This window comes from Rattus norvegicus, chromosome 17 (assembly GCF_036323735.1).
Source record: "Rattus norvegicus strain BN/NHsdMcwi chromosome 17, GRCr8, whole genome shotgun sequence".
NCBI lineage: Eukaryota > Metazoa > Chordata > Mammalia > Rodentia > Muridae > Rattus > Rattus norvegicus.
This window is the reverse complement of record NC_086035.1, coordinates 13,016,349-13,029,609: the sequence shown is the minus strand read 5'-3', so window position 1 is coordinate 13,029,609 and position 13,261 is coordinate 13,016,349. Positions and strand designations below refer to the sequence as shown.

At 47.5% G+C, this 13,261-nt stretch overlaps 1 long non-coding RNA gene and 1 pseudogene across 1 annotated transcript; one reads left to right on the top strand and one right to left on the bottom strand.

The window, feature by feature from the left end:
- Positions 1-1,433: 1,433 nt before the first annotated feature.
- Positions 1,434-7,027, top strand: LOC108348514 (uncharacterized). The gene is made up of 2 exons (XR_001841800.3): positions 1,434-1,837; positions 5,240-7,027. It is a non-coding gene; the product is annotated as an uncharacterized LOC108348514 (long non-coding RNA).
- A 1,789-nt stretch (positions 7,028-8,816) lies between these two features.
- LOC120098002 (small nucleolar RNA SNORA17) lies at positions 8,817-8,916 on the bottom strand (annotated as a pseudogene).
- Positions 8,917-13,261: the final 4,345 nt, after the last annotated feature.

The following is a 13,261-nucleotide window of genomic DNA, read 5'->3' as shown; positions in this document are numbered from 1 at the left end:
GTACAGAGACAGGTTGTAGAGAGAGAGCAAGCTAGACACAGATGAAGAAGACAGAATGATCCAGAGAATAAGGATCCAGAAGAATAGAACAGATTGTGAAAGTTATTATGAGGCCAAGCAGAGCAATCCATTCAGAAGCTGAAAGAAGCCAGTTTAGGCGAGTTAGTGTGGAGAGGAGTTTTAAGCCAGGACAGCTGAGTTGACCAGCCAGCCAGAGTTCAGAAAGAGCTAGAAAGGGTAAGTTTACTTAGCAGTAAGTCTCAGAGGCTGAAAACATTCTAGGCCCAGATAAGATTGCATGGAGGCTAAAATCTTCCAGGACTTGGCCTAGGTTAGCAGATGGAGGCAGTAAACCTCAGAGATAATTACCTCAGGTGAATAAAAGTTACTTTTACAATAAGCTATTCCATAATAAATGTAAATCCCACACCCATGTCTATATCATCTATATCTATATCTTACAAAATGTAATAATAAAAGAAAAAGAAAAGAAAAAGAAACACATTCCTATACAGGAGGAGAGATGAAGTAACAATCTTGCAAAGTTCACAGCTTTAGTAGCTCCCCTATCTCACCCTTCCACCACGCCTGGTCCAAAACGTGGGCACAGGGACAAGCACACTAGATGCCTCTGTAGCCTCTGATGCTGTGCAGAAAACACTGCCAGTTTGGGTGTAGGGTACGTGGGATGGAAGCTCAGACGTCTGGCCTCAGAGACAGTGCTCCTGAGCTTTACCTCTGTGTCACGCTCTAGGAAAATCAAGAGTTTTCAAATGGCATCCAAAAGGCTCAAGGTGACTCAGTCTTCCCCGCAATCATTCTAGTGGCCCTTTTGTTGCTCCCTCTACTCCACTGAGCTTTGGCTCTAACCAGATGTCTGTTGTTTCAAGACTCCTCATTGGCTGACCATTTGCCCTACCAGGAGATGTATTGTTTTAAGAGGCCTCACTGGATGTTCCTGCACCCCCCCTCCCACCATGGGTCTGATTAATTTAGACCAGACCCCTGATTGAACGTTCAGGTAAGTATTATTTTCTCTTCCTCTCTCAGTGACCTCCTCAGTGGGCGCTCTCCCAGAGACTCTCCCTTCTCATGTCTTTCCTCTCCAATCCCAGTTCATATTTTGCCTGTCTCTCTCATTTACAGTCTGCTTCATTCTTCAGAATGTAAACTCCACAGACACAGACATTTTCATTCTCTCCTCTATTTTCTGCTTCATTCGCCTCCGGAAATAGCGATTGTCCCACAGCAGGGATCCAAAACATCGTTTGCTTTAAAAACTGAATTAGCAACTCCATGTATATGCTGGTTTTCTGGTATACTTGTTCTCTCTCTCTCTCTCTCTCTCTCTCTCTCTCTCTCTCTCTCTCTCTGTAATTCTTATAATTCATTAAAATTCTAAGACACAGGACCCTTTCCCCCCCCCCCCCCCCCGCTTACATAAGCACTGACGAGTGGCTGGGTGCAAGGACACCTTCAGCAGCATTTGTTTAAGGAACTGCTGAGACGCACCGTCCATGAATTGAATTGTTATCTTGCTGGGATTGGGCTTTTCCCTCATGCATAAGCCTACCACAACTCACCCAAGTTCCTGCAAGTAACTCTCCAAAACCATCCATTTGCCAAGCTGGACTTGGTTGGCATTGTTTCTGTGTTCTGCCTTTCCTCTATCTGTGTTGAAGCCACAGACACCCCCTTTTCTGGATCCACAATATCCAGAACCCATTTCAAGCACGCATCAACTGGAGACGATTCCTTCATTCATCAGAAGGATTTGCATGCCAAAGAAGAAGTCCAGCAGTATGAAAAAGCTCTAATAGGTCCTGCTGATTTTCTGGTAAGTGCCATTGGTCCTTAAAACCCTACGGAGCATTGAAACCATGTGACCTTTTCTCTCCCCCACCGGGGCCTCAACTTGTTCATGCATAAGGTGATTGCAGTATACCTCAGAGAAGAGGCCAGAAAACTAAAGGATTCACTGTGAGCAAGACTTCCTGAGAAGAAGCTATCTGAATAGGTTAAACGGCTGATTGAAATTTCAATGATTTCGAGAGTCCAAACCCTAATTATAATTTATCTTGTATGGTTTTTGGCCCTCTAAAAGGCCGTTCCTTACTCCTCCTCTGTGTCAGACCTAACATCCTGCTACCAGCCCAACTTAACATCCTGAAAAACACATAAAAAATCTTTTGGGGTGTAGTAACTTATCCAAATCCTAGTTTCCCACCAGTCACAGGGCTAACCATATCATCAGACAGCCCTGAAGGCCTATAGCAGATTTCCACCATCTTGGTGTGACTCAGTGTTCCGCCGATGTATTTTTTAAACACCCTGATTAATAACTTCCTTTTCCTGTCACCGTAAAAAAAAAAAATCCCATGAAACTGCTTCGTATTTGAGGTCACCTAAACGTTCCTCAGACCAGGTCACTCATATTTTGCCCCAGTATAAGCCATGTCTTCTATTTCTTTGAAATGAAAGCTATGTTTTTGGGTGATATTACACAGGCTAAAGGATTGAGCGTGGCAGAAAGGGAGAGAGAACACAGGCAGACATTCAGAATTCCCATGGTAACCAGCTTCACTCAAGCTGCACTAAGGTGTGTGATTTCTGCAATCCCTGAGCCAGGAAGTGATTTTAGTAACAACTGAACAAATAATAAAGGTATATAAAAATATAATCTTCGGAGCCTTAGATTCAATATATGAGAGTCCAAGGCTCTCACTGTCTTATGATTAAAGACCCAGATTCTGCTCTTTGTGGTCATGTGGCCAGGTAAACACTGTGTGTGTGCATTGTGTGTGTGCACGTGTGTGCATTGTTTGTGTATGCATGTGTGTGTGATTGTGTATGACCATGAGGGTGTTTTCATAAGTGTGTGATGTGTGAGTATGTGTGCATGAGTATGTGTGTGTCGTTGGCTCTCTGCTTCTCTCCTTTTCCTTTCTAATTAAATATCAGAGAGACAGCAAGGCTGTCGTGCCCATCAGTAGAAGAGAAGCCTTGTCACAGATAAAAATACTTATTCTGTGACAAACAGAACGCTTTCTGTAAAATCAGAAAAACCAATGTTAAGCAAGAGTGTTAAGAAAAATTTGTCAATTCTAGCTTCTTAGTGTAGAATTCATAGCCCTAAAAAAACTCGGTACCCAGGCCTGGTGGCATAGAGCTATCATCCCAGAACTGACAGTGCAGTGACAGAGGATCCCCTGACTCTCTGGCCAGCCTCCTTTAATTGGCGGGCTGTAAAGTACAGTTATGAACAGCTTCAGTCTCTCTGATCCTCCTGTGTGAGAATCAGTAACTTCGTATATATCCATATGTGACATGATTCTTCACAGGGCAGAGCCCAGAGCCACTGGAGAGACACTGGGCAGTGCTCTGAGGCCACCACGTTGCTTATGTGCCCACATTCTAGTAGCACTAAGCATGAGAGTCCTGGCCTTGGCACAAGACCCTATCCACTGCTATGAAGCAGTGAGGATCATCCTGCTGTCCTTCAAGAGAGATGGCTGAGCTTATCCTGATAGCTGGGGCCTCTGAGAGTTTGGGATCCTGGGAAGGGGTGGTCCCTGGCTGTAGCTGAAGGGATTATCTAGACCTGTACTCCTTACATCAGACCCCAAACTGGGCGTAGCTGTCAGCTGAGCTCTTAAGGTCTCTTCCATGGACCTCTTGTGCGGGTGGCTTGGGATGTCAGGCCAGCTTCACCTACAACATGGCAAATGGGATTGGTTATGGCAATAGCTTAAGATTTAGACTTCGTTTTGATGCATCTGATGTTTAAGGCAGGTCACAAAGTGAGAAGGTGTGCTAACCGGAAGCCTCCAGGTGCCTACTGGATCCATATCGGTAAAAGGACTAAGTTACTTTCTCTGTGTCTAGACACCCAGAACACTGTCTCAGGATCCTTCCTGGTTCCTGGCTAGAAATGGCCCTTGACTCCTTCCAGATTGTTCTTTAGTTCTCTGTTAGATGACAATTATGCGCCAGGTAGGAGCCCTACCACATCCAGTGCCTTGGCAGGACATGAGCAGACTCAGCAGCTCAAAGCAGCCTGCTCCCTGTCTAAACCATTACTTCCACCCTTGCTTCCTCCTTCTGGTTTCTTCCGGTCTTCATGCACTTGAGGGAGATGTGATGTGAGTGCCTCCTGTGTCACATGATCACATGATTGAAACACCAAATAAGTTCTATTCATTCTTCTGATCACAAGTGTGCCACAGCAAGCTGTCTACCCTATAGTTGTTTCGTTAACGTGTTAGAAGGGCAGTCCTCTACTTAAGTAACCCATCCCGTTCTGTCCCACAGCGATTGATGGCATCTCATTGCAGTGAGAGAGATGGATCAGTTGGTTTCCAAAACCTCCCTGAACTGACATTCCATGACTCTGTCAGCATTCAGACTCAGTGGTGGACAGAAAGAATCAGCTGTCTATAGTCATTTCTATTTTCCAAGCTGAATAAAGATGTGTAAGTGAACTGAGTTTCGTAAGCCAAGCAAGGCTATTCAATTATCTTTAGGAAATGGGTGTAGGCTGATATCCAAACTAAAAATCCAGGCTATTGTAGATCACAAGACAGGAGTCAAGACTCGTGTTGACTAATGGAGAAAGTTAAATGTCATTTCCATCAGAATGCAAGAATAGTAGGAAGAGTGAGAGAATAAACTGTTACCTCTTGGGCCAGCAAGACGGCACCTCACTAGGTAAAGTTACCACTCGAGCCTAGAAGCTTGAGCTCACTCCCTGACCACAGCTGGAAGGCGGGAACAGACTTTGAAAGGCACCCAGGTACACACATCACACAAGGCACATAATTATAGTGTGCATAAACATTTCAAAGTTTAAAAACCGATTATAATAAAGAAATAAGAAATAAATACAAAGTCATCATCACAGAAGTAGATTTCCAGGATTATCAGCCCCCCCCCCCCCGCAGCTGGTTTTAGAGCAGAAGCCGAGGAAATTACATATGCACATGGTTGCTATGGATATCATTTATACTCAGGTTTTTAGTAAGTCCCTGGCACTCACAAAGAAAGGCCTGAAGACTGCCCTGCAGCCTGGAAGATTCTTAAGAAATGGAACCAAATCCTACTTCTCGCTGTGGGTTCTGGGCTCTCACAGAGGAACCAGCTTTGGTCTTCTTTCCCCAGAGGCTGGAGCACCAAGCTGTTTCTCCTAGTCACTGGAAAACTCAATATTTCTATAAACACACTCGGACTTTCTCGATTTCAGAAACGCTGGTGGCAGAACATGAAGAAATGAATTATGGCGGAAATCAAAATTCCTGTTAAGTAACGAAAACAAATTAAACGAGGTCCACCGCATCAGACTTTCATCTGGACTGGATTTGGAATCACCTTAGTTAGAGACTGATGCACGCCTCTATTGGGCCATCCTTTAAAGCCCATGAACCCACCCTGAATGGAAGGGGCATCATTGCCCAGCTTAGAATCTAGAAGAAGGAAGGAGGCCGAATGCAGGAAAGCTAGCCCACAGCTGGTAGTCCAACAGTTCCTGGTCGAACTGTCCTGATCTACCACACTCTCCTGAAAGCCCGGGACCCAGTGGCCATTGGCTGAGCTCACTAAAAGTACACAAAAGACCTTTCATAAGTCGTGTTTGCTGGGGTTTGCTCTTGTTATAGTGACATAAGGAATGGAGGTACACTGGGGTACCACAGGGCTTCATTGTCCCGTGGTGGAAGAAGCCTGGTGGCGTATATCTGCATCTGCAGCTGGGGGCAAGGGCAGATGTTCCCTTCCAGCTCCTGTGTTACAGATGCAGATCCCAGCTCAGATGGAGGCACTCGGACTCTCTGGGGTCCTCTGGGGCTGTGGCTCTTAACTCAATGGGCAGTTAGAGGAGATCTGATCGTTTAGGAAAAATACAGACACTTGGATCTGTGTCAGACCCGGACCTCAGTCTGCAGTCAAGCACTCATGAGAGGATCTGTAGCCTTTCTGTAGATCGTTTATATGAAGTCCGTTTTCCCATGTAGCCTCTGTCTCCCGTGTGCAGCCAGCCAGGAAGGGTTCCAGGCTTCTGCTGCCATGGCTACTTTGTCACACTAGTCCCAAGAACCTCCTTCTCCACTGATCTCCCAACACCCTGCCTCAGCTGTGGTGACCAAGGATCTCAACTGTTCTCCAGGCAAGGCTTTGGAAGTAACCTTCCAGGGTCCTGTGTCACAAACATGGCACTCAACTTCTTCTGTCGATGGACTTTCGGAGGAGGGTTTGCGGGGAGGGGTAATTTGGACTAGATGAGGGTGAAGTTATCACCAAGGTGTCTCTCAGCCAGGACCCTCCCTGATTGGTCTATTCAACCCAAGCCCCACCCGCACAGGTTGAGGCAGGTGAGGTTCCAGGAACCTCAGCTCTTACAGTAAATGGAAACATTTTAACAGTGCAACAAAATGGCTCCTGCCTTCAAAGTGAAGCCGGGCTTGGTCCTCCCACCTCTACTTTTGATTTATTAATAGAGAGCGATTATGCAATCACAAATAAGATTTTTGTAATATTTTCATCTTAATTCTAAGTCTGTGGGAATTACCTTCCCAGACTTATTTATTTGCTTTCACAAGCCACATGTTTCCAGGGTGCCTTTTACATCTTCTTAACCTACTGGAGAAAATGAGTGATGCTCTCCGTCAGCTGAACAGTGTCCTGTAATTTAACGTTAATATTAGGGCAGGAGAAGACTCCCCCAAAGCCCAGTGACTGCCATTGGCTCACACTGCTTCACGAGCTAAGGGCAGGGCCTGGACTTGAAGTTTTTCCAAAGAAGTATTTTTTCTGAGAGGGTGCTGGCCTCCTCTTTAATTCACTCGATAAACACACACAGGGAACATGTTAAATTTTTCTGTGCTTCCTAACTGCCTCATTGTCTTCTGTAAATCTGCTTCGCAACCACTCAAACATGTACTCCTCGAAAGGGCCCGAAGAAACAGAGTTAACCCAACTTAGGATGCAGTCACTGGTCTCTGCTGTACCCCAGTAAAATACAGCTTGCTTAAAACTGGCTCAAAAGTTGTAGCAGTGGTCTATTCTCACCCGGTGGGACTAACAGGTGGACAGGAAGTGAAGTGAGGAAGGCAGATCTTCTTCAGGGAAAAAGTTCAGTACAGAGCTGGGCCCTGTTCCACACTATGTCCCATTGTATACAATTTTGCCTAAGGATGTTCCTTGCAGTGACTCCTTGGTCTGGTACATGAGGTCTGGCTTTTGCTACTCTGTTAATACTGGGATCTCACTAGAGCTCCTCTTGGGTATCCTGTTTTGCCCTGTGTCATGGAAATCCTGTAGTTTTGGATCTACAGGACCACAAACTCCAGCAGTTCATGGCAGGGATAGGTGTTGGGTAGGCTGATTCAAAGCCTTGGATCAGGATCTGAGAGGTATCTGAATTGGTTCTCCCATGTGCTTGCCCTCAGGGCTGGCTCACCTGCCATCCTGGGCCATCTCTACGGTGCTTCCCAGGTGAAGTGCAGGGCCCGCTCTCCTGAGTGCTGCAGCAAGTGAGGAGCAGGACAGCGCTCTGGCTCTCATGACCCCAGCTCTCCTGCCCTGAGTAGGTGGCAAGAGGAGAGCATCTGTCCCTCACCCACGCTACTGTGCAGCAGACAAGTTGCAGAGCAGGCTCTCCCATGCTTACCCTCAGAAATGGCTCACTTAGGCCCCTGCCATCAGGATCAGATATAATGTGCTGCCCAGGTGAGATACAGTGCCCGCTCTCCTGCTCTGATGACCTCAAGGGTGGCATCCAGGGGTGAGGTAGGGGACATCTGACTGCATGGTAGACAAATGGCAGGACCCGCTCTCCTGGGCTCATGGCCTGGGGGACGGCTCACCCATGCCATCCTTGGAATCAAAGTCAACTCTACTGTGCTGCCTAGGCAAGGTGCAAGGTCTGCTCTCCTGAGTGCTACAGCTGGGGAGGGGCAGGGACAGCTCTCCTGTCCTCGTGACCCAGAGGCAGATCTCCTGCCTGCCATAAGTGCTGAGGGGTGAGCCTAGAGGAGGGTATCTCTCCCTTGTCTGTACCACTGCACAGGACATGAGTGGCAGGGCCAGCTCTCCCACTCTCATGACCTTGGTGCAGGCCTCACCTACAACTCAAAGCTCCCATACTTTGTGGGATGCTCTCCCTCGTACTGCAGCTGACTAGGGTCAGCTGTCCTGCTCTCACAGCCCTGGGGCTAGCTCTCCCAAGATGCCCAACTGGGGGAAGCAGTTCTGTACAACCCTCAGACATCAACATGTCCCCAGGCGGTAGCCCAGCCCGGGGATATCTGCCTGGCTTTTGGTGATAACAGAACCTTGCTGCTGCAGGGCCACAGACCCAGATGTGGCCCCAGGCGGCAGCACAGGCCAGGACCCCACCATGGTCCCAGGTGGCATCACGAGTCACTCACATCAGGCTGTTCCTCACTACCTTCGAGTTTCCAGCTGTGCCTTTTTTCATTGTGCCCACATCCTTCTGTTTCTCGTTCTTTCCCATTTCTCCACCACTTAGTTGCTTCTCTTAGTGACATCCAGGGTCTCTGAGTGGCTGAGGTGGTCTCAGGAGTACTGTGTCCCACTTGTGCATTATGGCACTAGGCAGGGGTCATCTTGGGCTTGATCCTTGCCCAGGCCTGCCCAAGTAGCCCCATGGGAGGGAGGATCATCAGCCTCAGGTTCATTCCCTTCTATGGCCGAGCTCCAGGCAGGGTTCTAGTCTCCTGCTTGCTCCCCACCCTGCCCAGACTGCCCGCCCAGGCCTATGCAATGCTGAACTGGTAGTTTCCTCAAGCTTGCTTTTCACAAAGAATGTTAGGTCACTACTCATTCAGATTTCCACAGGTCAGAACCCTGAGTGTAGACATAGCCTCTCTTCTCTGTGTCACCAAGAGACCCACATGTGACAGAAAAATGACTTTTTAGAAAGGAATTCTAGTATTTTGGTACAGAGTAAAGTTTCAAAGGGAGTTTTATTGCAGAAGGCAACCAGAGCCGTGTAGGAGGATCCTGAGTTCCAAAGTATAGACAGGTACATGCATGGTCTAAAGCAGTTGTTCTCAACCTGTGGGTCTCGACCCCTTGGCATCAAACGACCTTCTCACAGGGGTCTCCTGGGACTACCGGGAAACACAGATATTACATTGTTACTCTTAACAGCAAAATGATACAAAGTAGCAATGAACAAAATTTTATGCCTCGGGGACCACCATAACACGAGGAACTGTATTAACTGGTCTCAGAGTTAGGAATGTTGAGAACCCATGATCTAAGTTGTCATGGAAACCTGTGACTTGCTAGCTAACAAGCCCCTGCCACCAACCTTCTGTCTCCAGGTTGATATTCTGTGCCCCAACTGTGGTTCCTCACATAGAGAAGGCCCTGTTTCCCTCTCCGAGGATACATGGGGCCGCAGAGCTTACAGGATGTAACTTCCAAGGAAATCTAGACAGGTTGTGCCTGAACTGTTTTGGAACTGTGAAGAGAAGGAAAGCACCCTGACATCCCTTCTCCTCAGGCCCCTCATGAGGTGTAAAGACAAGAAGTGTCAAGTGCCCTTAGCCTTGTGTCTCCCCGTGGAGTATTTTAGCAGCTGCCGGGACCCCACTGGAATCCTGTCATACATGAATTACTGTCTCAAGGCTCAGGGACAAATGTTTTATTCAGAAGCATTGAATGGAATTTTGCTTTATAGTCCTCCAGATGATATGTGCCTTGGAAGCAGACAGATAATAAATCAACCTCTGGGTCTTGAGAAAAAAAATATCCGTTCCAAGTCTAGATATGGGAACAGCACTTCCGTGGGTTTGGCCCTTTTGGAAGACAGTGAGTTCAACTTCCGGAGAATGTAAAGCGTGAGGAAAACATCGACGATGAGTACAGGAGAATAATTAAATCCGGCATGAGATTAGTGTTTGTGAGGTTACCAAAAATCACAGGCTAGACCAGAGGGGGCTTACAACAGGCTGGCTCTCCCCATCCCAACCAGAGCTCCTGCCTGGGGGGTGAGGCTGGGGTGCTGCTTGTGTCTGTGAGTTTGCAGAAATTCCAGGCAAAGATCAGTTCTAAGCGAACCTTGGATTTAAAATGGACTATTTTTCTTCCGAAAAATACACCCACGGATTACTGACACCGAAGGCAAGAAACCGCTCTGTTTAAAAGTAGGAGAGGGAAAAAACATCTTGCAGAGGGGAGCTTGTCAGAAGCTTCCTCTTGAATGATTAGTCTGTCTGATACCTGGCTTGTTCTTGTCTGAGTTCCTCCTCAAAGTCTTTCTGAAGTAGCTCCAGGGCTTTGTAGTGAAAGTTGCCTCTCCTCTCTCTCTCTCTCTCTCTCTCTCTCTCTCTCTCTCTCTCTCTCTCTCTCTCTCTCCTTTTCCCCTTCCCCCTTCCCCCTCCCTCCTGCCCCCTTCCTCCTCCCCTCCCTCTCCTCCCCTCCCTCCTGCCCCCTCCCTCCTGCGCTTCCTCCCTCTCCCCTTCTCCCACTCCCCCTTTCTCTTCCTTTCCCCCCTCCTCTCTCTCTCTCTCTCTCTCTCTCTCTCTCTCTCTCTCTCTCTCTCTCCCCAGAGCTTTGCAGAATTTGCACAGTCATGCCCATCCATATGCATTCATGATACATCCACACACATGTCTGTGTGTACTTCTCTCCTGGTGTATATGTGCAGTGGCCCCTAATAATACACACCCACGGCCCAGGGACTATGAAGATAAAGGCTTCAGGAATGGAGTTCAAGGGCGTCCTCTGGCTATTGGTCATCGGTGGGTCACATAGCAAGTCCAGGGCTTCTTCATACAAGCAGACCTGTTAGAAAACGAATGGACAAAAGCACTCACTCACTTGAACTGATTTTAAAAAATCAGCACTCCCATCTTCTAGGACACCTATTAGAATTAGGAACGGTGTCGTGCAAAGTCACGTTATGAGAAGGTCACCGGTCATGTTATTCCAACATCTCTTTTGGCTTGGTCATCCTGTATGGGCCCCACCGATGTCTGCATGTCTTCAGGAAGCCACACTGGCTTTCTCAGCCTCTATTGTCTAACGTGTTAAGTACCTCTCAGTCATGGCTAGAAAGAGCCTTTAGAGAGGGTGTGTTCTATGTCACCTCTCAGTCCTAAATCATGTTCATTAATTTCACTAACACTCCCTGTTAATCAGGCCAACGCTGAATTCCCCCGGTGATGGTATTTAAACACTGTTTCCTGCCCTGAATGATTGAGATGCAACCTGGGTTCTGGCTCTGCCATTTTCTAATGTCAAAAGTCGCTTGTGAATCTTAGCAGGAGCTGGGTGACTGGCCTGGAGGATGTAATTATCTTCGTGGCTTCTCGACTGATCATCTGTCATCAACATACACGGTCATCACGTGTGCAGCGGGACTTTCTGCCCCTCCTCCCTTGCACACAGGACAGAGCAACCAGACGGGTCTCTAGAAATAAAGCTTGGGGCAGGAAAGAGAGACATTTTACATAAAAACAAACTGGGACTGAACGAAGCTACTTCTGGAAGTCTGAGCTCATCCAGGCTGAAGCCCGTCAAAGGTTTTCTACCTCCTAAAGTCCTGAGCCCCATGCTGGGTTGTGTTGCAGAGACAAACGGGACTTCTTCTGCTTTATTCTAAGGACAGACGTGAGATGCTGAAAGAGAGTTGGAACTATGGAATCCATGGATCTCAGCTCCAGGACCACAGATGGCTCCAAGAGCACGGCCATGGAAGATCCTAGTATCTAGTGGCCAAGATGTGCAAACAAGGATGTTCCCAAGAGCAAACATGAGGCTGAGGCTGTTCCCTGAGGGTTACGAGGAGGGCATGATGGGAAGGTGGGTAGAGGTGAGCCCCAGGCTGAAGTTGTTGCACACTGCAGCTTTCGAGGCAGCAGCCAACGGGTCTGCAACTCAGCCAGAATGCATTTAACCTGGCTCGTCTCCAGGTGAGGGTCTGTGAGCAAGCCGTGGGAGGAATGGTTCATAATCCAACAGTGTAGCCAGAGAGGAAGAATACAGAGAAAGAAGCATTGCGGCTGACCAGTCCTTAGTGTTGCTGGCCAAGGTGTGGGGGTGGGCTCAGCAGAACTCCTCTCAGGAGGATTCCCCCATTACATAGCACCAAAAGCCTTAGGTGGGCATGTGGGGTCCAACTGGGCTGGTATATGGACTATGTGGCCCCTGGGGAAAGACCATAGGCTCAATCCAGTTATAACTAAAAGATTTGCTAAACCATTTTGAAGCCTCAAATCTCAGGCAATCTCAGGCATGCCGTGAAAGAGGGGAACAGGAAAGGTTCTTTTATAAAAGGTAAAGCCACAAGGAGACCTTTAGTATTTACACAAGCAAGAAAAACTAGTCTGTTTGGCCAAGTCAAGTGGCTAAGGCAACGCGAAACAATCTTTGGGTATTTGCAGAAGCAAGTTACAGAAGCCAGAAAAGCAATTAGTCATATCATAACAAGTAGAGGGTCACAGCTATTCATTTTTGGATGAGGGGAGGGCACCGAGTCAGGATTACTGGGGATTTATCTTCCAGGGATTGGAGTTTGAGACAAACTGCTATTGGGTACCAAGGTGGATGCCTGGCATATAAAGGAGTTTCTTTAGCTTTCATATGCCCACTGGCTCTGGATTATATCAATCAAATCACTGATTCACACTTACACAGGCCTGAAGGTTGATATTTTAACTAATCAGTTCCCAGTCCCATTCTTGAGTAACCCTTTTTGTGGTGTTTTAACAGGTAATTGTAATACCGAAGGAGCCAGGAGGCCAGCATGAGCTTTGATGTGCTAATTAGCACCATAGACAGTCGTTTGTCCCTTTGGACATCAATAGGGAAATGACTCATTTGGTAGAAGGGAACTAGTTAGTTTCCTCTGGACCTAGCGTTCTGGCATTTTGTTAATGATAAGGGACAAGAAGTCTCTTCTGTAACTGCTTCTCAGCTGAAATAGGACAATACCATTAGCCCCCCCCACGATGGCTGGAATGCCAAGGTCCTGGAGAGGCCAGCCACACCAGACCTGCTGTCCATGTTTGCCTGAACCACCCATTGCTAGGGAAGGGTAGGGAGCTTTGGAGAAGTCTTGAATGCTGGTCCAAAGCTGGAGTTCAAGCTGATAGGAAATTTCATCAGAAGCTTCTGGTTTACATTGGCTTCAAGTCTAGGGCTTGCTGGTTTCGAAGGATCACCTGAGGCTGGTGTGTTTGGAGGCATTTGCAGCCTTTATCTGATCAGGAGCCTGCTGGGACAAATGTAGACTAGG